Source organism: Staurois parvus, unplaced genomic scaffold (assembly GCF_062004578.1).
Source record: "Staurois parvus isolate SC_StPar_1 unplaced genomic scaffold, SC_StPar_1.0 ptg000234l, whole genome shotgun sequence".
In the NCBI taxonomy this organism is placed as follows: Eukaryota; Metazoa; Chordata; class Amphibia; order Anura; family Ranidae; genus Staurois; species Staurois parvus.
The window spans coordinates 1,819,113-1,843,304 of record NW_028318030.1 but is presented as its reverse complement, the minus strand read 5'-3'; the positions used below and the strand labels follow the sequence as shown (position 1 = coordinate 1,843,304).

The following is a 24,192-nucleotide window of genomic DNA, read 5'->3' as shown; positions in this document are numbered from 1 at the left end:
CTGTAGTTGCAGATCAGACCTGCACAACGATCTGGAGTCATTTTGGACCACTCCTCTTCACAAAACTGTTTCAGTGTAGCAATATTCTTGGGATGTCTGGTGTGAATCGCTCTCTTAAGGTCATGCCACAGCATTTGAATCGGGTTGAGGTCAGGACTCTGACTGGGCCACTCCAGAAGGCGTATTCTGTGCTGTTGCAGCTATTGTTTTGTTGAATGACTTGTATGCTTTGGGTCATTGTCCTGTTGCATCACCCATCCTCTGCGGAGCTTCAGTTGGCGGACAGATGGTCGTATGTTTTCCTGCAAAATGTCTTGATAAACTCTGGATTTCATTTTCCCATCAATGACAACAATCCGTCCAGGCCCTGAGGCAGCAAAGCAGCCCCAAACCATGATGCTCCCTCCGCCATGTTTCACAGTGGGGATGAGGTTTTGATGTTGGTGTGCTGTGCCTTTTTTTCTCCACACATAGTGTTGTGTGTTCTTCCCAAACAACTCAATCTTGGTTTCATCTGTCCACAGTATATTTTGCCAGTAGTGCTGTGGAACACCCAGGTGCTCTTTTACAAACTTCAAACGTGCTGCAATATTCCTTTTGGACAGCAATGGCTTCCTCCGTGGTGTCCTCCCATGTACTCCATTCTTGTTTAATGTTTTCCTTATTGTAGATGTGTCAACAAAAATGTTAGCATGTGCCAGAGATTTCTGTAGGTCTTTAGCTGACACTCTGGGATTCTTCTTTACCTCCTGCAGCATTCTGCGCTGGGCTCTTGCAGTCATTTTTACAGGACGACCACGCCTAGGGAGAGTAGCAACAGTGCTAAACTTTCTCCATTTGTAGACAGTCTGTCTTACCGTGGACACATGAACATCAAGGCTTTTGGAGATACTTTTGTAACCCTTTCCAGCTTCATGAAAGTCAACAATTCTTGATCGTAGGTCTTCTGAGAGCTGTTTTCTGCGAGGCATGGTTCACATCAGACAGTGCTTCTTGAAACCAGTAAACCCAAAACAGGTGTGTGTTTTATAAGGGCAGGACAGCTGTCAGCAACACATCCAATATCATCACAGTGATTGGAGTCAAGGTTGGCTCACTCCTGGCTCCAATTAGCTCTGGGAGAAGTCATTAAGCTAGGGCCTCACATACTTTTTCCTCCCTGCACTGTGAATGTTTACATGTTATGTGCAATTAAACCATGGCAACATCTAATGTTTGTGTAGTATTATGTTCAGCAGACTGTGTTCTTCTATTGTTGTGACTTAGATGACGTTCAGAGCACATTTTATGCCCAATTCATGCAAAACTCCACGTAATCCCAAGGGGTTCACATACTTTTTCTTGCAACTGTATAAGTGGTGCCAGCATTGCTGCAGAGGTTGAAGGGGTGGGGGGTCAGCCTGTCAGTGCTCAGACCATACGCTGCACACTGCATCAAATTGGTCTGCATGGCTGTCATCCCAGAAGGAAGCCTCTTCTAAAGATGATGCACAAGAAAGCCTGCAAACAGTTTGCTTAAGATAAGCAGACTAAGAACATGAATTACTGGAACCATGTCCTGTGGTATGATGAGACTAAGATAAACCTATTTGGTTTAGATGATATCAAGCATGTGTAGTGGCAACCAGGTGAAGAGTACAAAGACAAGTGTGTCTTGCCTACAGTCAAGAATGGTGGGGGGAGTGTCATGGTCTGTTGCTGCATGAGTGCTGTTGGCACTGGAGAGCTACAGTTCATTGAGGGAACCATGAATGCCAACATGTACTGTGACATATTGAAGCAGAGCATGATCCCCTCCCTTCAGAGACTGGGCCACAGGGCAGTATTCCAACATAAAAACGACCTCAAACACCTCTAAGACGACCACTGCCTTGCTAAAGAAGCAGAGGGTAAAGTTGATGGACTGGCCAAGCATGTCTCCAGACATAAACCCTATTGAGAATCTGTGGGGCAGCCTCAAACGGAAGGTGGAGGAGCGCAAGGTTTCTAACATCCACCAGTTCCGTGATGTCATCATGGAGGAGTGGAAGAGGACTCCAGTGGCAACCTGTGAAGCTCTGGTGAACTCCGTGCCCAAGAGGGTTAAGGCAGTGCTGGAAAATAATGGTGGCCACACACAATATTGACACTTTGGGCACAGTTTGGATATTTTCACTTAGGGATGTACTCACTTTTGTTGCCAACGGTTAGACATCAATGGTTGTGTGTTGAGTTATTTTGAGGGGACAGCAAATTTACACTGTTATACAAGCTGTACACTCACACCTGAGACCTTGTAACACTAAGGAGTCACATGACACCGGGGAGGGAAAATGGCTAATTGTGAGTGTACACACTTTTGTTGCCAGCGGTTTGGCTGTGTGTTGTGTTATTTTGATGGGTCAGCAAATATACACTGTTTTACAAGCTGTACACTCACTACTTTACATTGTAGCAAAGTGTCATTTCTTCAGAGTTGTAACATGAAAAGATATAATAAAATATTTACAAAAATGTGAGGGGTGTACTCACTACCGTGAGATACTGTATATTTTTTTGCATATTTGTCACACTTAAATTAATTTGATCATCAAACAAAATTTTATATTACACAAAGACAACCCAAGTAAATACAAAATGCAGTTTTTAAATGATTTGATTTATTAAGGAAAAAAACTGTCCAAACCTGCTTGACCCTATGTGAATAGACAACCCTCCCACCTCCACCCTTTTTTTTTTTCTTCAAAAAATCACTTATATAGAAGCTGTCTGACAAAGTGAAGAAAGCTAAAATATCTAAAAAAGCAACACATCATGCTGCGATGTAAATAAATTCAAGAACAGATGAGAAACAAAGTAGTTGACATGTATCAGTCTGGAAAGTGTTACAAAGCCATTTCTAAAGCTTTGGGACCACTCCCACACTGAGAGCCATTATCCACAAATGTAGAAAATTTGGAACAGTGGTGAACCTTCCCAGGAGTGGCCGACCTACCAAAATTACTCCAAGAGCACAATGGCAACTCATCCAGGACTTCATAAAAGAACCCAGAACAACATCTAAAGAACTGCAGGCCTCACTTACCTCAGTTAAGGTCAGTGTTCATTTCATTATTCAACAGTAAGAAAGAGAATGGGCAAAAATGGCATCCATGGGAGAATTCCAAGGCAAAAGGCACTACTGACCAAAAAAGAACACAAAGGCTTATGTCATATTTGCCAAAAAACATCTTGATTATGATTATCCCCAAGACTTTTGGGTAAATATTCTGTGGACTGATGAGACAAAAGTTGAACTTTTTGGAAGGTATGTATCTAACGTAAAACTGACACAGAATTTCTTAAAAGGAACATAATACCAACAGTCAACTTGGTGGTGGTAGTGTGATGGTCTGGGGCTGCTTTTAAGCTTTAGGACCTGGACAACTTGACATAATTGATGGCATCATGGATTCTGCACTTTACCAGAAAATTCTGAAGGAGAATGTCCAACCATCAGCTCGTGACCTCAAGCTCAAGTGCACTATGTAGCAGTACAGTGATCTGCAACACACCAGCAAGTCCACCTCTGAATGGCTCGAGAAAAAACAAAATTAAGGTTGTGGAGTGGCCTAGGCAAAGTCCAGACTTAAATCCGATTCAGATGCTGTGCATGACCTTAAACAGGACATTTCTGCTCAAAAACCCTACAGTGTGGCTGAATTAAAAAAATTCTGCAAAGAAGAGTGCGTCAAAACTTCCTCCACAGCGATGTTAAAGACTCATTGCCTGCTATTGCAAACAGTTGATTGCAGTTGCTGCACAACCAGTTGTGAGGTTTAGGGGACAATATCTTTTTCACATAGGGCCAAGCAGGTTTGGACAGCTTTTTCCCTTAATAAATGAAATCATCATTTAAAAACTGCATTTTGTATTTACTTGGGTTATCTTTGTATATTATTAAAATTTGATCTGAATCATTTAAGTTTGACAAATATGCAAAAAAAAAAATCAGGAAAGGGGCAAATACTTTTTTACAGCACTGTATTTTTCTTGCTAAAGAACATTAATTTTTAGCAAGTCGTTACGGGTAAGGTTCAGCTTTGGGATGAATTTTTGGCCACTCAGTGGGGTTAGGCTGTGAAAAAAGTCCCCCATACTCAGGAAGAGGAGGACTAGAATATGTTTGGGAGTGTGATTCTAAGTATGCTCATGCTGTGTGTTAGAAATATCTTATTAATTGACAACTTTGTGTAAAAAATATATTTTCATTTTCTTTCTTCATTTTTCCAGAACTTGTGGCAAAAAAATTATATTTTCCAAAGATTCATTGTGCCTCTTAGAATATACTGTATGTTGTGATGTTTTCTTTCCAAAACAGTAATTTTGTGGGTGTTCTTTGTGCTCCAGAGCCTCTAAGAATGTGATAAGTAGTCAGAAAAATGTACACGTAATTTATGCTCCTTGAAAACCTAAAGGAAGTCCTTGGGTTTCGGGCCCCTCTATGCGGATAGGCTGTGAAAAAGTCACACACATGATTTTGGGGTGCAATTGTAAGTTTGCCTATGCTGTGTAGGGAAAATTACTTGATAAAATGAAAACTGTGTGAAAAAATAAATTGTATAGTGGACTGTCTAGTCATTTGGGGATTATTTGTACTGTACTGGCATTTTAGGGCATCAAGAAATGAGGCAGTTAGATCATTAGGAATGTTCAATTTACAAAAAAAAAAAAGTGATGATTAACCACTTGCCCTCCTGAGGATTTACCCCCCTTCCTGACCATGCTATTTTTTGCTTTAAGGCGCTGCGTTACTTTAACTGACAATTGCGTGGTCATACAATGCTGCACCCACATTAAATTTACATCCTTTTTTTCCCCCACAAATTGAGCTTTCTTTTTGTGGTATTTGATTGCTGGTGTGTTCTTTATTTTTTGTGCTATAAAAAAAAAGACTGAAATATTTGAGAAAAAAACTATACTTTGCTATTAAGCATGTCCAGAAATGTTTTTTAAAAAAATCACATTTCGTCATAAATTTAGGACAAAATCTATTCTGCAACATGTCTTTGCTAAAAAAAAAATCCCAATACATGTAAATTAATTGGTTTATGTGAAAGTTATAGCATTTACAAATGGCGGTATATTTACTGGAATTTTTATTTATTTTATTAGTAATGGCGGCGATCAGAAACTTATAGCGGGACTGCGGCAGGCATTCTGACACTGGGGGGAGCTGACTTGGTGTCACTGACATCCCCAGTGACACTAATACAGTGATCAGTGCTATAAAAAAAAGCACAGACACGATATTAATAGCACTGGGCAGGAAGGGGTTAACATGAGGGGTGATCAAAGGGTGTGTTGGTGCTTCACTGTAAGCACACTGCTCTGGATGGCTGTGCTGTGCACAGCCATCCAGAGCAGTGAGCCCGAGCAGACATGGAGGAGGACTGTTAGTAAACAAAGCAGCCCTCCTCCCCGTCGGAGATCCTCGGTAATTACTGGGCACCACCTGGTAATCACCGTCCGGGATCCAGTGATTGACAGCTGTGGTCACTAATAACAGCATGGGTAGGACGCGTGCCCCCTATCCGGAAATACAAAATAATGTATATAATGTGACTTTGCGCACCCCTGCCGCCCTGTAGCAGTAAGTCTGCTATAGGGCGGTCGGGATGTGGTTAAATATTATCAAAATAAAGCTCTAGCTGTCTAAAAAATGATAGAAAATGTATTTGGTTACAGTGTTGCCTGATTAAGTAATTGTCAAAGTGTGACAACACTGAAATCGAAAAATGTCCTGGGCAGGAAGGCGGTGAAACAGTTCGGTATTGAAGTGATTAAAGAAAAACTTAATAAAATAGGAGGACCACTTCACAACGAACTGTAAACACCTTTAGTAAGGAATATGTAATGAACAAAATGGTTTAGAAAGTTCAGCAGTAAGGAATATGTTTGTACAAGATAGTATAATATATGGAGTGCATAGGTTGGGTCTATGTAATATACAGCCTAGTGTGTAAAGTGCATCTTTCAAAAAATTTATTTTTCAACATACTGTATTAGCATATGGAGTAAAGTTGTCAAGATATACCTAACATACAACTTTGTGTATAGGGTGCAGTGCTCAGGAGACTATGTAGGAAACAGTGCCATCAAGACTTTGTACTGTGCAAAGTAACATATAGATTGTAGGGGTCAGGACTACAGTATACAAAGCTGTGTTCTGGCAGTGTCTTGAGTTGGGCTGAATGCTTTTCATTAAATCTCTTTTCCTCCAGACGTAGAGTGCCCCCTTGTCCTCTGTGATGACCTCAGGGTGAATAACTCTACACAGAGTTCACTATATGAACCACTGATGTATTTATACATGTTGATCATATCCCCCTTAATCTCCTCTTCTCAAGAGAGAATAAATTCACTTCCTCTAATCTTTCCTCAGCTGAGCTCCTCCATGCCTCTTATCAGTTTGGTTTCCCTTCTCTGCACTTTCTCCAGTTCCCCAATGTTCTTTTTGTAAATTGGTGCCCAAAACTGGACTGCATGTTCCATATGAGGTCTTACTAATGATTTGTACAGGGGTAAAATTATATCTCTCTCTCTGGAGTCTATACCTCTTTTAATACAACAGAGGATTTTGCTCACTTTAGAAACCGCAGCTTGGCATTGCATGCCATTATTAAGCTTCTGATTTACCAAAGCTCCCAGATCCCTCCTCACCATTGATTCCCCCAGTTGTACTCCCCCTAGTATTTCCCCAAGTGCATAACCTTACATTTATCAACATTAAACCTCATTTGCCACATAGTTGCACAATTAAACAGTGCATTGAGGTTGGCTTGTAAGTTGGAGACATCCTGTAAGGACATCATTCCACTGCAAAGCTTGGTGTCCTCTGCAAAGACTGAAATGTTATTTTTAATCTCAGACCCTATATCGGATATAAATATATAAAAAAAGAAGGGTCCCAACACTGAACATTGGGGTACACCACTAACAACCCTAGACCATTTAGAGTATGAATCATTAACCACTACTCTCTGAATACGATCTTTTAGCCAGTTTTCTATCCATTTACATACAGATTTTTCCAAGCCTGTAGACTTTACCTTACACGTTAGCTGTGTGTGGGGAACTGTGTCAAAAGAGTTTACAAAATCCAAGTAAACCACATCCATCGCCATCCCTCTGTCCAAGGTTTTGCTCACCTCCTCATAAAAAGAAATCAGATTTGTTTGACAACGTCTGTCTTTCATGAATCCATGCTGTCTGTTGCTTAAAATATTTTTTTCCAGCAAGAACTCATCTATGTGGTCTTTTATTAAACTCTCCAGTATCTTCCCAACTATAGAAGTTAAACTAACAGGTCTATAATTACTTGGTAAAGATTTTGATCCCTTTTTAATTATAGGCACCACAAGCTCAATTCTTTAAGGACCCATGGGTGTATGCCATCCGGTCCAGGTGCTTTATTCACCTTTATTCTGTTTAAATATTTCTGGATCATATCAATTGTGAGCCAATGTGGATCATCTGGGGCTGTGTCAATACCATGCCCATTGTGGACAAGAGCTCACCCATGCTCCTTTGTATACACAGAGCTGAAAAAGGTATTTAATAAATTTGCCTTCTCTTTGTCAGTCACTCTAGATTATTTTGTAATGGGCCTACATGCTCAGACCGGACTTTTTTGCTATTAATATAAATTTAATAAAAAATTTGAAGAATTTTTGGGGTTTGTTCTGCTTTTACAATCTGTTGTTTGTTTTCAATTTTTGCAGCCTCAATTTCTTTTTTACATATTCTGTTATATTCTTTGTAATGTTTAAATGATGATAGCCTTCCTTCATTTTTATATTTAATAAAAGCTCTTTTCTTATTATGTAGAGCTTTTTTAACTTTGGCCGTAACCCACATAGGTTTGATTTTTAGTGTTTTAAACTTGTTGCCCATGGGAATATATTTTGCAGAGTGTTCACATACAGTCTTTTTGAAGAACTCCCATTTCTGTGTTGTGTTCATTGATGCCAATATTTCCCCCAGCCTGTCATGGAGAGCAGTTCTCAGTCTTGGAAATTAGCTTTCTTAAAGTTGAGTGTTTTTATTTTTCCTGTGCGTGCTTGTTGTTTACATCCAACAATAAATGAAATTATGTTATGGTAACTGCTACCCAGATGTTCTTTTATATGGACATTAGTAATAAGCTTTGCATGGTTTGAGATTACCAGGTCCAGCAGAGCATCATTCCTAGGTGGGGCCTCTATAAACTGTACCATAAAATTGTCCTGTAGTAGGTTTATTAATTTTTGCCCTTTAACTGATCCTGCAGTGCCATTACTCCAGTCAATTTCTGGGTAGTTAAAATCCCCATGATTATCACTGTCCAGCCCTTGCAGCCCTTTCTATTTGTGTAAGGAGCTGAGTATCCACCTCCTCATTAATACTGGATGGCCTATAACAAATTCCAATGATTACCTTTGTAGTAACCACCCTGATGTGCAGTTCCACTCACAATGCTTCAGCCTCATCGCACTCTCCATTAACTAGGGCCTCCTTCACACTCACTCTGAGATCCCTTCTCACAAAGGGACAGACACCACCACCTTTCCTTTTTACCCTGTGTCCCCGAAAGAGAACATAGCCAGGGATATTAATGGCCATGTGAAGAATAAAGCCAAGATTCAGCAATACCAATTAAATCATAGTTCTCTTCATACACCAAAGCTTCCAACTCACCTATTTTGCTTGGCAGACTTCTGGCATTGGTGAACAAACATTTTAATTCTTTGACACCTTTTGCACACATATATTTTGCATATTTTTCATTTTCGAACAAATGGTACCAATTCCAATTGTTGTTTGTAACATGGGCACCTTCCACCTGCCATAGTCTCCCCCCATCTGTATGAGACCTTAAAGTAACAGGAGATCTGGACTTTAAACTCTATGTTATTTCATTAGTTTATCAGTTATTGCATTAAATATATTGATTAGGTAGTATAAAGGAAAAGTAGTGGAGAAAAAAAAAAGCATTTGAGCTTAATCATTCTTGTATTCGTTGTTCATGACCTGTGCATAACTGGGAGTGTGGCCTACATACTGTAGTCAAAATGGTGCCCCTCTATCTCTGAAAGGTGGGAGATATTTAGAAATAGAATTACACCATGTTGAAGAAGAAAAAAAATAAAATGTATAAGGAAATGCCAAACTGGAACATGGTCTTCTAGTTCTACCAGCTTAAACAGAGAGTGTTTATTGTTTGTAGTCAACAACTCACCCAACTCTACTGCTCATCAAAGTGGCTTCTATGTCCTTTACTGTGCGCCAATAAAGCATATGTGATAAGGATATGAGTTGCCGGCTATTCTGTAACGTATCTTGTTTATTGTTTATTAACTAGTAGTAGACTTGTAAATCAATCTGTCACAAACAGTGCTTTAGGTCTAGGACTATTTGGAGTAGTAGCCTAAACCTAAAATACATTATGTACATGTATTTTGTTTTTTGTATTTTGTTTCATAATAGAGATTTTCTTTTATTATAAATCAAATGAAAAAAATTAATGACCTTGTAAAACAACCCATTCAGTTTAAACTAGACACGAAAGGCAAAACATTTGTGTATACATATAACATTATAAATACTTTTTTATCCCCTTTTTTAAAAGTAATAACATACCCTCTTTCTCAGCTGCATAAGAATCTTAGAGAGCAAGGAGGGAAGGCAGCAGCACACTAATCTTCCCAGTGAATGACTGTGCAAAGAGGGGAGTCTGTCAGCAGAAGTCGGATCATTGGAGGAGAGCAGACTGAGTTCTCAGCACAGCCAGAAAACTGACCACGATGTGCTCTCTTGTCTAGTGTGGTCAGTTTTTATTAGGAAAGCAGTGACTGACAGGAACACCAGGTATTTCACAAAGGGGAGGGGAGGCAGCAGTACACTGATCTTCCCAGTGAATGCACAAGGAAAATAATAGGCGCATGGAACCCACAGGCCAAATGTCCATAGAGTCCTAAAATGAATCCAGTTGTGGAAATCCAAATATGAGAAAGGAGATAGGACAATCTTGATAGGACAGGCTGTAGTAGAGTAGAAGCAGGCTCTAATGTAAAAGGAACCAAGAGAGAAACACAGCACCTCTAACTGCAGACTGTAGTACAACTTTAGTAATTAAAAAAGTAGGTAAGCAACTCACATGTTAGTGATTAAAAACCAGGCTCATCAATAGTATGGATGCTCAGTCTGCCTCATCGTCAAGGTGGTGTGCTACTGTGGGATGGTAAGAAAGATGGTAGGAGTCAGTCGTGGGTGGATGGATCAACTGAGACTTCCTCTGATCTGATAGGCCCGCAGTGGAGCGGAGTCTTGAGCAGCTGCGTCGGCGTATTACATCATCCAAGTGCAACGCATTTCTGAGTATCCTCAGGGTGCAGCGAAGACCTGCATGCTCCTTTCTCAAGCATAGCGATCCAGCCAGTAAATATGTTGTTTTTCGACAGAAAAGCTCATTTGCAGTTACAGGAATGAGACAGACCATTTAACACTGACAGCGGTGCTTAAAATGATCATTTATTATTTATGTTTTATTTATTTTATATTTTATTTATTAAAAACCTTTATCCCAAAAGAAAAGCAAAACTGTGTGCTGTAGCTGATTATGAAGTATTAGCTGGAGTTCAGATTCAATTTGTTAGTGTATTTAAATCTGCTAGCACTTCTAACACTCCCTTCTCCCCGGACTGACAATGCTGCTGTGCCACCTGTTCTCATTCATTCATGTTGATATTCTATGGTGCCATCATCACAGAAAACATCTATCATATGAAGCACTGTGCTCTGTGGTTTTCTGTCCCAGTCAAAGTCTTGGTGTATTTTTGTGGCAAATACAGGATGATCTTCTGATTGTGCGGTCTAACGAAGTAGATTTCCTGTCATTGCAATTATTTACTGCTAAAAGCATCAAGGGCCTGTGGATTTATTCAATTCAGTCACATCCTTTAATAGCTGGCAGCATACCTAGACTATTAATTAACAGAGACCACTTATTAATTGGGAGCAACAGGATCTATCTTCTCTCAGCTACTTTCTAAACTCCAGCTGACTATCCACAGGTAACTGAAACCAAGCATAGCACAAAAATTGTTTCTCCTGCTATGTGGTCATTTTTATTTTCATCTTGTTAGCCTAGCCTAATTAACAAGAAAGTATTTATTGTAAACAACTAGTTAAAAAAAATTGAAGACAAAAGGTTTCTGTTTATTTTATTAAATATTTTTATAATATATTAAAATGTTCAGTGCTGTGCCACAGGCAATGGATTTTTGGCTCTATTATTCTTTTGTCATTTTATTAAACACAACATTTTTAGAATTATTAAAAACATGCAGTATAGTGTTATATCACAGAAGGATCCTAACAAAATGAGAATAAGGGTTGGTAAATGCAGATAATGCTAATAAATGTAAGAACAAGTCAGTATCCTTTGAAAAGTCAGTAGAGCTTCTCCATATATATATATATATATATATATATATATACACAGGTGAAACTCAAAAAATTAGAAAATAAAAGTTAATTTATTTCAGTAATGCAACTTAAAAGGTGAAACTAATATACGAGATAGACTCATTACATGCAAGGCAAGATAGTTCAAGCCGTAATTTGTCATAATTGTGATGATTATGGCTTACAGCTCATGAAAACCCCAAATCCACAATCTCAGAAAATTTGAATATTGTGAAAAGGTGCAATATTCTAGGCTCAAAGTGTCCCACTCTAATCAGCTAATTAAGCCATAACACCTGCAAAGGGTTCCTGAGCCTTTAAATGGTCTCTCAGTCTGGTTCAGTAGGAATCACAATCATGGGAAAGACTGCTGACCTGACAGTTGTGCAGAAAACCATCACTGACACCCTCCATAAGGAGGGAAAGCCTCAAAAGGTAATTGCAAAAGAAGTTGGATGTTGCTGTATCAAAGCACATTAATAGAAAGTTATGTGGAAGGGAAAAGTGTGGAAGAAATAAGCAGCAGGGATGACCGCAGCCTGGAGAGGATTGTCAAGAAAAGGCCAATCAAAAGTGTTGGGGACTTTCACAAGGAGTGGACTGAGGCTGGAGTCAGTGCATCAAGAGCCACCACACACAGACGGATCCTGGACATGGGCTTCAAATGTCATATTCCTCTTGTCAAGCTGCTCCTGAACAACAAACGCCAGAAGCGTCTTACTTGGGCTAAAGAAAAACAGACCTGGTCTATTGCTCAGTGGTCCAAAGTCCTCTTTTCTGATAAGAGCAACTTTTGCATCTCATTTGAAAACCAAGGACCCAGAGTATGGAGGAAGAATGAAGAGGCACACACTGCAAGATGCTTGAAGTCCAATGTGGACTTTTCCAGTCTGTGTTGATTTGGGGAGCCATGTCATCTGCTGATGTTGGTCCACTGTGCTTCATTAAGTCCAGGGTTAACGCAGCTGTCTACCAGCAGATTTTGGAGCACTTCATGCTTCCTTCCACAGACGAGCTTTATGGGGATGCTGACTTCATTTTCCAGCAGGACTTGGCACCTGCCCACACTGCCAAAAGCACCAAAACCTGGTTCAATTACTGTGCTTGATTGGCCAGCAAACTCGCCTGACCTGAACCCCCTAGAGAATCTATGGGGCATTGCCAAGAGAAAGATGAGAGACATGAGACCAAACAATGCAGAAGAGCTGAAGGCCACTATTGACCCTGGTCTTCCATAACACCTCAGCAGTGCCACAGGCTGATAGCTTCCATGCCACGCCGCATTGAGGCAGTAATTGCTGCAAAAGGGCCCAAACCAAGTTCTGAGTACATATGCATGCTTATACTTTTCAGAGGTCCGATATTGTTCTACACTTTCAAAATAACAGAAAACAAAAAAATGGCGTCTGCAAAAGTTTGGGCACCCTGCAGAGTTAATATCTTGTACTGCCCCCTTTGGCAAGTATCACAGCTTGTAAACGCTTTTTGTAGCCAGCCAAGAGTCTTTCAATTCTTGTTTGAGGTATCTTTGCCCATTCTTCCTTACAAAAGTCTTCCAGTTATTTGAGATTTCTGGACTGTCTGTCACGCACTGCTCTTTTAAGGTCTATCCATAGATTTTCAATTATGTTGAGGTCAGGAGATTGTGAAGGCCGTGGCAAAACCTTCAGTTCACGCCTCTTTATGTAATCCCCCGTGGATTTCGAGGTGTGATTAGGATCATTATCCATTTGTAGAAGCCATCCTCTCTTTAACTTCAGCTTTTTCACAGATGGCATCAAGTTACCATCCAAAATTTGCTGAAATTTTATTGAATCCATTTTTCCTTCTACTCGTGAGATGTTCCCTGTGCCACTGGCTGCAACACAACCCCAAAGCATGATTGATCCAACCCCATGCTTAACAGTTGGACAGAGGTTCTTTTCATTAAATTCTGTGCCCCTTCTTCTCCAAACGTACCTTTGCTCATTCCGGCCAAAAAGTTCAATTTTAACCTCGGTCCACAGAACTTGTTTCCAAAATGCATCAGGCTTGTCTATATGTTCATTTGCAAAAGTTCAAACGATGATTTTTGTGGTGAGGACGTAGAAGAGGTTTTCTTCTGATGACTCTTCCATGAAGACCATTTTGTACAAGTATCTCTTTATAGTGGAATAGTGTACCACAACTCCAGTGTCTTTCTGGAGGGATCGTGCAGTCACAATCCTGCGAGCTGTTCTGTCTGATATATTTCTTGGTCTTCCAGATCTTGCTTTAACTTCCACTGTTCCTGATGACTGCCATTTCTTAATTACATTCCGAACAGAGGATATTGACATCTGAAAATGATTTGCTATCTTCTTATAGCCTTCTCCAGCTTTGAGAGCGTCAACTATTTTCAGTTTTAGTTTTCTAGACAACTGCTTAGAAGAACCCATGGTGCCGATTGTTGGGGCAAGGTCAGATGAGTCTGAGCATTTAAAACCTTTGAGATTGACATAACTTGGTCTTCCCAGACAATGAATGAGAACAATCCATGACACTGGCAGGTTTCAGATTTGCAAAGGGGGCAGTGCATGCTATAAATTCTGCAGGGTGCCCAAACTTTTGCAGATGCCATTTTTTTGTTTTCTGTTATTTTGAAAGTGTAAATAATGGAAATAAAATCTAACTTTTGTTGACATATTATAAGAATGTCTAATCTGTAATTTGATGCCTTTTGGAGATTTTTCCATCTTTCCTTGGCTTCTTTATGCACATTAATACAAATTTTTAGCTGGGGTGCCCAAACTTTCGATCCCCACTGTGTGTATATATATATATATATATATATATATATATATATATATATATATATATATATATATACATACACGTGTGTGTGTATATATATATATATATATATATATATATATATATATACATATATGTGTGTGTGTGTGTGTATATATATATATGTGTATGTGTATATATATATATATATATATATGTGACGTTGTCTCTCCTACCTGGAAGTGGAACAGCAGGCTGTGCACAGAAGTGTGGTGACACGTCAGCAGTTCAATACATGCAGTGATCATTGCTTCTATCATTATATTTGATGCAAATTGATTTTATTCTTATGTGAGTGTTATTCTATGGGGGGTTATTATGCAATAACATTTATAAACGGAATTATGCTATGTGGTGCGTTTGTGCTTTATATTTATGCACTGGACTAATAGGATCTTTATATGTTGTGGAGATTGCAGGACCAAGAGGAGGATATTGTTGTGCCTAATTAACACCAGTATTTGGTGAGTGTGTAGTCTGACAGGGTGATTGTCACCTAAACAACATGGTGGTGTTGGAGTGAATTTTTATGAATTACAGAGACTTTCCCTATAAGAGATATATGTGGTGGACTTTATCCTCTTTTTCACTCTATTACACCTTGGTGGAAGATACTTCACAATTTATTTAATATATTTTTTATTCATATTTATATTATAATGTGTTGACCTATTGTTATGATCATGTCATGTGAAGCGCTGTTTTTATGAAGATTTATTTGTGACTCATATAATGTCTTTTTTTAAATACTGTATATATATATATACTGTATATATATATATATATACCCACACAGTGCATCCAGAAAGTATTCACAGCGCTTAACTTTTGCCACATTTTCTTATGTTACAACCTTATTCAAAAATGGATTAAATAATTTTTTTCCTCAACATTCTACAAACAATACCCCATAATGACAACGTGAGAGAAGTTTGTTTTGAAATCTTTGCAATTTATTAAAAATAAACAACGAAAAAAAATATTTACATAAGTATTCACAGCCTTTGCCATGACACGCAAAATTGAGCTCTGATGTATCCTATTCCCACTGATCATCCTTGAGTTGTTTCCACAACTTGATTGGAGTCCACCTGTGGGAAATTCAGATGATTGGACATGATTAGGAAAGGCATAAACTTGTCTATATAAGGTCCCACAGTTAACAGTGCATGTCAGAGCACAAACCAAGCCATGAAGGCCAAGGAATTGTCTGTAGGAAAGATGAATGCAGCAATGTACAGAGACATCCTTGATGAAAACCTGTTTCAGAGCGTTCTGGACCTCAGACTGGGGTGACGGTTCATCTTTCAACAGGACAACAACCCTAAACACACAGCACATATAACAAAGGAGTGGCTATGGGCCAACTCTGTGAATGTCCTAGAGTGGCTCAGCCAGAGCCGAGACTTTAACCTGATTGAACATCTTTGGAGAGATCTGAAAATGGCTGTGCACCGACACTCCCCATCCTGATGGAGCTTGAGACGTACTACAAAAAAGAATTGGAGAAATTGCCCAAAAATAGGTGTGCAAAGCTTGTAGCATCATACACAAAATGAATTGAGGCTGTAATTGGTGCTAAAAGTGCTTCAACAAAGTATTGAGCAAAGGCTGTGAATAGTTATGTACGTGGTTTTTTTTCCGTTTCTTTATTTGTAATAAATTGCAAAGATTTCAAAATGAACTTCTTTCAATTGTCATTATGGAGTATTGTTTGTAAAATGTTGAGGGAAAAAAATGAATTTAATCCATTTTGGAATAAGGCTGTGACATAGCAAAAAGTGGCAAAAGTTAAGCACTGTGAATACTTTTTGTATGCACTGTATATATAAATCTCAGATACAACACTTTCAGCAATTGCAACCAAAGACTCCTCCGTCTCTGCCTTTTACACAAACAGGGGCACCTGATGACATGCTACTGGACAAAATACGCAGGGCGGAGCTTGCTACATGCTGATGTCTCTTGCATAGGGCAGTGGTGCACAAATGTGAGTTTTTTATGCCAGCTTTTATATTTTTTTTTCTTTTAAATTACTGCACTATGAGAATTTATCTCTTTCATCTCATAATTGCGAGTACACCTTAATACTGGCAGAAATAACATTTCTGAGCGGATTGATGTTGAATGTTTTCATCCCTATGTGAAAGTGCTTGTGTAAAAGGCAGAGATGGAGGAGTCTATGTGTCAGGGAATAGGAAGATCGCTGCGGCGATCAAATCCGCACATGCGTAGAGTCCTGACAAAACGTCCAGGCAGGCGGGCACTAGGACCCAGGCGCGCCTATCACCAATGACGGTGCCGGGCAAGCATTAGGACCCAGGAGCGCCTGTCAGGAGTCGGGCGGGCTATTTAAACCGAGCTCTTGCAATGCTCAAGTGCCGTATGGTCTTTCCTGTGTTCCTGTGAGTTTACTTTGCTGCTGACCCTGCCTGATCCTGATCTGCTGACTTCTCCTGCTCTGACCCCTGGCTTGCCTGACCATTCTCCTGCCTGCTCCTGCACTTTTGATCTCCTGTTGCCAAACCTGGACCGTGACCCGTTTATTCTTCTGCCTGCTGTTTTGTACCGGCCTGCTCCGCTGTTACCGACCCAGCCTGTCTGACCTCGCTTACTCTACATCCTCACATCAGACTCTCACCTGCTGCGTACCACCGACAGGTGCCTCTACCACAGCTAGTTGCACCCAGGGGTCGCGACCTGGTCTCGGCTTGCTCCAAGTCCATCCCCACCATCATGGGCTCTGGTGAACAAGCAGGTCAGAACTTAGATTCCGCGCCCTGGGGAATTCTGGTCTGTGGAACGCTAGAGGCTACCACTGGCTGGTCCCTAACAGAACCATACGGCCATGACGGAGTCTGGAGGAGGACCCTCTCCCTGGGAAGAGATGTGCCACCATCTGTCCGCGCTTACCCAAGCTGTCAAGACGCTGGAAGAGGGTTATAAACACTTGGAGGGACTCGTCCAGGCCCTAGCCGCTCCTACTGTTATGGTGTCAGACCCGGTCGGTTCACCTCCTACCAGTAGCCCTGCGGGACCCTCTGCTGGAGCAGTGCTCTCCATTCCTCCGTCGGAGCCTCGAGTCCCAATGCCTGAGTGATTCCATGGAGATCGAGGGAAGTTTCGGGCCTTCCTGAATTCCTGCCAGCTCTACTTCGACCTCCAACCTCGAACATTTGCATCCAAATCTGTGAAGGTGGGATTCATGATATCCTTGCTGCAGGGTGAACCCCAGGCCTGGGCACATCGTCTATTGGAGGCTCGCCATCCGCATGTGAACTCTGTGGCAGAATTTTCCAAGGCGATGGCACAATTACATGACGATCCTCAGCGAGCTGTTTCAGCCGAAGCAGCCCTACATTCTCTGCAGCAGGGACACCGGGCAGCAGAGGATTATGCCTCAGAATTCAGGCATTGGTCTGGAGATATGCAATGGAATGATGCAGCACTGCGCCATCAGTTCTGCCTAGGATTATCAGAGCCCCTAAAGGATGAATTGGCCAGGGTAGGTGTGCCTGATTCTTTGGAGAAATTAATCACCCTGGCAATTCAGATTGACCGTAGGTTATGGGAACGAAGGCAGGAAAGGTCTGGTCTAGGGTCAAGGCCTACATGGATGTTACCACAGGTCCCAATCCCATCACATCCTGCAGTCAGCAATCGGAGTCCTGAACCTGCGGACGGAACAAAGCCTATGCAACTTGGGTTAATGCGGCCATCTCTCACGGCTGAGGAATGCCACAGACGCAGAGTGAATAATCTATGCCTATACTGCGGAGCAGCGGATCACATGGTGAGTTCCTGTCCTGAGAAGCTCTGTAAGTACTCTACCATTTTTTCTATGTCTTCAACCTGTGTAGATGATCCTACTCGTGTAGTCGTGCCCATCTCGTTCCAGCTCCCAGGAAGAACTGTGCAGGTAATGGCTATTATTGATTCTGGGGCCTGCAGTTGCTTTGTGGACCTTAACTTTGCAGCTCAGCAACGAATTCTGTTATTGTCCAAAGAACGAGGGTTGAATATTTTTCTGGCTGATGGTTCACAAATTAAATCAGGGTTGGTAGATGGAGAGACCCCTCCTTTGTGCACCACAGTAGCAAGCCACCACCAGGAACTCCTCCGCTTGGACGCTGTTGCGTCCCCTCTATTTCCAGTGATTTTGGGGCTCCCATGGTTACGGGCTCATGATCCCCAAATTAACTGGAAGACTGGATCTGTTCAATTTCACTCACTATACTGCCAGGAGCACTGTCTCCTAAAGTCGTCACCAGGGCCCCCAACCTTGTTGTGTGTGAATACAGATACAGATCTAGCACAGACTGTGCCCTCCGCATACCATCATTTCCTTGACGTGTTCAGCCCGCGAGGTGCAGAGATTCTCTTTCCGCACTGGGCCTATGACTGCCCTATTGACCTGCTCCCGGGATCCGAGATTCCCTTCGGCCGAATCTTCCTGCTGTCTGAACGAGAGTTGGGTGCCCTAAAAGAATACATTGATGACAGTCTGCGGAAGGGATTTTTTGCCCCTCCACTTCACCAGCCGGGGAGGGAATCTTTTTCGTAGAAGGACCAGTCCCTGAGGCCAAGCGTAGACTATAGGGACCTGAATAAGATCACCGTGAAGAACCGGTACCCCCTTCCCTTAGTCCCTGAATTATTTCAGAGACTAAAGACGGCCTCCATCTTTACCAAACTAGACCTCAGGGGAGCCTATAATCTGGTGCGCATTCGGGAGGGGGATGAGTGGAAGACCGCCTTCTGCACTCGCTTTGGGCACTTTGAGTACCTCGTTATGCCATTCGGTCTCTGTAATGTACCGGCTACATTCCAACACTTTGTGAATGACATTTTTAGGGACATCCTGGACATCTATGTGATTGTGTATCTGGATGACATCCTGATTTTTTCCTCATCCCTGGAGACACATAGAGATCACGTCAGGAGTGTACTGGAGCGGCTGCGCAAGCATGGGCTGTATGCTAAAGCTGAAAAATGCAGCTTTGAGCAAAGCAGCATTCCCTTTTTGGGGTTGATCATTTCAACCGATGGGGTTGCGATGGATCCCCAAAAAATATCTGCAGTTTTAGAATGGCCAGTCCCCACGGATAAAAAGGGGGTCCAGCAATTTATTGGCTTCGCCAATTTTTACAGGAAATTTATTAAAAATTTCTTGGGCCTGGTAACTCCCATCACTCAGCTCACTAAGGTGGGGGTGCGTTTCCGATGGACACCTGAGGCACAGACCGCCTTTGAAGCCTTGAAAAAACTATTCACAACAGCCCCTATTTTGAGTCATCCCGACGCTTCATTACCTTACATTCTGGAGGTAGATGCTTCGGAAAATGTGGTAGGAGCTATTCTGTCGCAAAGAATAGGAGTGAAGGAGCTGGAAAAGAAAGCCACCCAGTGGCTTTCTGTTCCAGAAAACTCTCCCCATCAGAAAAGAATTACGATATCGGGGATTGGGAGTTGTTAGCGATTAAGACAGAACTGGAGGAATGGAGATATCTATTGGAAGGGATATTGCATCCCATCCTGGTCTATACTGACCATAAAAATCTAGAATATCTGAGGGCAGCAAAATGCCTCAGGCCGCGTCAGGCCAGATGGGCATTGTTCTTCTCAAGGTTTACTCTGCACATCACGTATCGGCCTGGATCTAAAAATACTAAACCGGATGCTCTCTCCCGGATGTTTGAGGACCCTGGGGAGACAGCCAAACCTGATAATATTCTGCCGGCGAGTTGCTTTTTGCTACTTCACTCCGAACTCCTAACTAAACTTCAAGCTGCTTCCACGGGGACTCCTAGGCCACCTGGAGTCTCATTGCAGAACAAGGAAGGTCTCTTGTGGAGGGGGGAGCAGATCCTGGTACCCGACGAGACGCGAGCTCTGGTCTTAGGCTATTGCCATGACCACCCGTTAGCAGGCCACTTTGGGGTACACAAGACATTGGACTTGCTCCAACGCATGTTTTGGTGGCCAAGCATGGCCAAAGATTGCAAAATGTATGTCAAATCCTGTGCCGCCTGCAGCAGGAACAAGCCCACCAGAGACAAGGCTTGGGGCCTGCTGCGACCACTGCCGGTGCCCGACAGACCTTGGAGTATGATCGCAATGGACTTCGTGGTGGAATTACCGCCATCACAAGACCATACTGCGATCTTTGTAGTGGTAGATCGGTTGTTCAAGATGGCTCTCTTCCTTCCATTGAGAGGTACACCATCTGCTTCAGAAATGGCACAGGTATTTATCAGAGAGATCGTAAGGCTACATGGAGTGCCAAAAAACATTGTATCTAATCAGGGTGTTCAGTTCACTTCAAGGTTTTGGAGCGCTTTGTGCGAAGGGTTGGAAATTGAACTTTCATTCTCCTCAGCATACCACCCGCAAACAAATGGTCAAACTGAGCGAACCAACCAAACACTAGAACAGGACAACTGGCTGGCACTTTTATCCCTAGCTGAATTTGCATACAATAATGCTTGCCACTCTGCCACTAAGCAATCCCCATTCTTCGCCAACTATGGCTTCCATCCCTCGTTCTTACCTGATTTGATCCTGGAAAAACCAGTCCCAGCAGCTCAAGAGACCCTGAATTTCTTTACAACCAATAACAAGTTATTACAAGAAACCATGGCAAAAGCCCAGGACAGTAAAAGGATATTTGATAGAAAGAGAAGGGGGGAATTGGTTATACATCCAGGGGACCAGGTGTGGCTGGCCACTACCAATCTGAAACTGGCGTGCCTATCGAGAAAGTTGGCACCCAAATTTGTGGGTCCTTTCCGGGTAGAGCGTAAGGTTAATGAGGTAGCATATAAGCTGGCACTCCTCGAGTCCTTCAAAATCCATCCTGTGTTTCATGTGTCCCTACTGAAACCCACTGTAGCAGATCCTTTTACAGATCGTAGATCTAGACCCCCAGAGGCCATAGACATCGATGGGGAAGAGGAATTTGAGGTGGAGGCTATTATTGACTGCAGGCAGAGGGGGGGGGGCAAACAGTATCGCATCAAGTGGAAAAGCTATGGGCCAGAGGAAAACTCTTGGGAACCTGCTCGAAATGTTCATGCCCCTTGGTTAATTCGGGAGTTCCTTCACAACCAGCCTCAAAGGAGAAACCGATTGGGCATCCGAAGGCTGCCCGTAAGGGGGGGGGCAATGTCAGGGAATGGGAAGATCGCTGCGGCGATCGAATTCACACATGCGTAGAGTCCTGACAAAACGTCCAGGCAGGTGGGCACTAAGACCCAGGCGCGCCTGTCACCAATGATGGCGCCGGGCAAGCACTAGGACCCAGGAGCGCCTGTCAGGAGTCGGGCGGGCTATTTAAACCGAGCTCTTGCAATGCTCAAGTGCCGTATGGTCTTTCCTGTGTTCCTGTGAGTTTACGTTGCTGCTGACCCTGCCTGATCCTGATCTGCTGACTTCTCCTGCTCTGACCCCTGGCTTGCCTGACCATTCTCCTGCCTGCTCCTGCACTTTTGATCTCCTGTTGCCAAACCCGGACCATGACCCGTTTATTCTTCTGCCTGCTGTTTTGTACCGACCTGCTCTGCTGTTACCAACCCGGCCTGTCTGACCTCGCTTACTCTATCTCCTCATATCAGACTCTCACCTGCTGCGTACCACCGACAGGTGCCTCTACCACAGCTGGTTGTACCCAGGGGTCGCAACCTGGTCTCGGCTTGCTCCAAGTCCATCCCCACCATCAGGGGCTCTGGTGAACAAGCAGGTTGGAACTTAGATTCTGCGCCCTGGGGAATTCTGGTCTGTGGAACGCTAAAGGCTACCACCGGCTGGTCCCTAACACTATGGTTGCAGCTGCTGGAAGTGGAGATGCACTATATTGCCAAAAGTATTGGGATGCCTACACACACATGAACTTTAATGGTATCCCAGTCTTAGTCTGTAGGGTTCAGTATTGAGTTGACCCACCTTTTGCAGCTATAAACGCTTCAACTCTTCTGGGAAGGCTGTCCACAAGGTTCAGGCATGTGTCTATAGAAATGTTTGACCATTCTTCCAGAAGTGCATTTGTGAGGTCTGGCACTGATGTTGGATGGGAAGGCTTGGCTCACAGTCTTCACACTAATTCATCTTAAAGGTGTTTTATCGGGTTGAGGTCAGGTCTCTGTGCAGGCCAGTCAAGTTCCTCAACCCCAGTCTCGCTCATTCATGTCTTTATGGACCTTGCTTTGTGCACTGGTGCGCATTCCCACTATTCCCACAGAGTTTGGAGCATGAAATTGTCCAAAATGTCTTGGTAGGCTGACGCCTTAAGAGTTCTCTTCACTGGAACTAAGGAGCCAAGCCCAGCTCCTGAAAAACAACCCCACACCATAATCTCCCCTCCACCAAACTTTAAACTTGGCACAATGCAGTCAGGCAAGTAGTGTTCTCCTGGTAACCACCAAACTCAGACACATCCATTGGATTGTCAGACAGAGAAGCATGAATCGCCACTCCAGAGAACATGTCTCCACTGCTCTAGAGCTCAGTGAAGGCATGCTTTACACCGCTGCATCTAAAGCTTTGCATTGCACTTGGCTTGGATGCAGTTGCTCGGCCATGGAAACCCATTCAATGAAGCTCTCTACACACTGTTGTTAAGCTAATCTAAAGGCCACATGAAGTTTGGAGGTCTTTAGCTATTGACTCTGCAGACAGTTGCCGACTTCTGCGCACTGTGTGCTTCAGCATGTGCTGACCCCACTCTTCAATTTTACGTGGCCTACTACTTCGTGTCTGAGTTGATGTTAAAGCTTTCAATTCTTTTTTTTTTGGGATTATAATACAACTTGTTTGGGTAGATGTCACCACTGTTTATATAGGAAAATGTTGGTGTCATTATTTATTTATTGGTTAATGCTCCAATTTTGTTTGTTTAAGAACTTGCAATTTGCACGGTCCATTTGCCTTTAGTAAATCAACTCCTTTGACTATTTCCTGACATACAGTAGTAATGCTGATTGCTTTTTATCTTTATCACTCTTATTGAGTATCTGACAAGCAATTAATTTACATAATATCCTTAGTTTGCATACAGTATACACTATTTCCTGGACTTATTTCTTAGAGAGACCCTGTCACCAATCTAAAACATTGCAGGTAAAAGCACAGGATATTCAAGCATTTTAAATGCTTTCTTCCTTTTTTTTTTTCCCCTGATCTTGTTTTTATTCTTTTTCATGTGCCTATGAACTTACTAGAAAATGGGACTACTCCAGGAAAAGTCAGTTTTCCTGCCATAGGACAGCACTCTCTCTATTTACACTTCATAGCTCTTTTCTCTTCTGGGAGTGTCTAATTACTCTCTGGGCTGGTTCAGCTCCTCCACCCCCTCTTTCATCCTTTCACCTCACTATATAAGCTTTTATTTACTTATTTATTTCAGGTACTTGTATAGCACTGTCAATTTACGCAGCGCTTTACATATATATTGTACATTCACATCAGTCCCTAACCCTCAAGGGGCGTACAATCTAAGGTCCCTAACTCACATTCATACATACTAGGGCTAATTTAGAACATACTAGGGCTAATTTAGACAGGATCCAATTAACCTACCAGCATGTCTTTGGAGTGTGGGAGAAAACCAGAGTACCTGGAGGAAACCCACGCAGGCACAGGGAGAACATGCAGATTACAGGCAGGTGGTGCTGTGGTTGGGATTTGAACCAATGATCCTAGTACTGTCAGGCAGGAGTGCTAACCATTTAGCCACTGTGCTGCCCACCTGTAGGAGGAATAAATGGGATATATATATATATATATATATATATATATATATATATATATATATATATATATATTCAATTAGTATTATCATTGATAATATATATATATATCAATTATTATTATTAATAATAATAATGATATTGGAACATTAGTTGGAATAAAAGGTCTGGT

At 42.1% G+C, this 24,192-nt stretch overlaps 1 protein-coding gene and 1 long non-coding RNA gene across 4 annotated transcripts in view; one reads left to right on the top strand and one right to left on the bottom strand.

Annotated features, from left to right (window-relative positions):
- DRGX (dorsal root ganglia homeobox) overlaps positions 1-24,192 on the top strand; it is a 140,835-nt gene that overhangs the window by 83,924 nt on the left and 32,719 nt on the right. The gene's annotated exons all lie outside the window — the stretch shown is intronic.
- Positions 1-24,192, bottom strand: part of LOC149460136 (uncharacterized) — a 58,212-nt gene that overhangs the window by 11,866 nt on the left and 22,154 nt on the right. For 2 of the 3 annotated variants that reach the window (XR_016313120.1, XR_016313122.1), the window contains one exon: positions 15,209-15,368. The exons of the other annotated variant lie outside the window; for it this stretch is intronic. This is a non-coding gene — a long non-coding RNA (uncharacterized LOC149460136). Of the gene's footprint in view, positions 1-15,208; positions 15,369-24,192 lie in introns of those variants that run through there. 3 annotated transcript variants of the gene reach the window in all.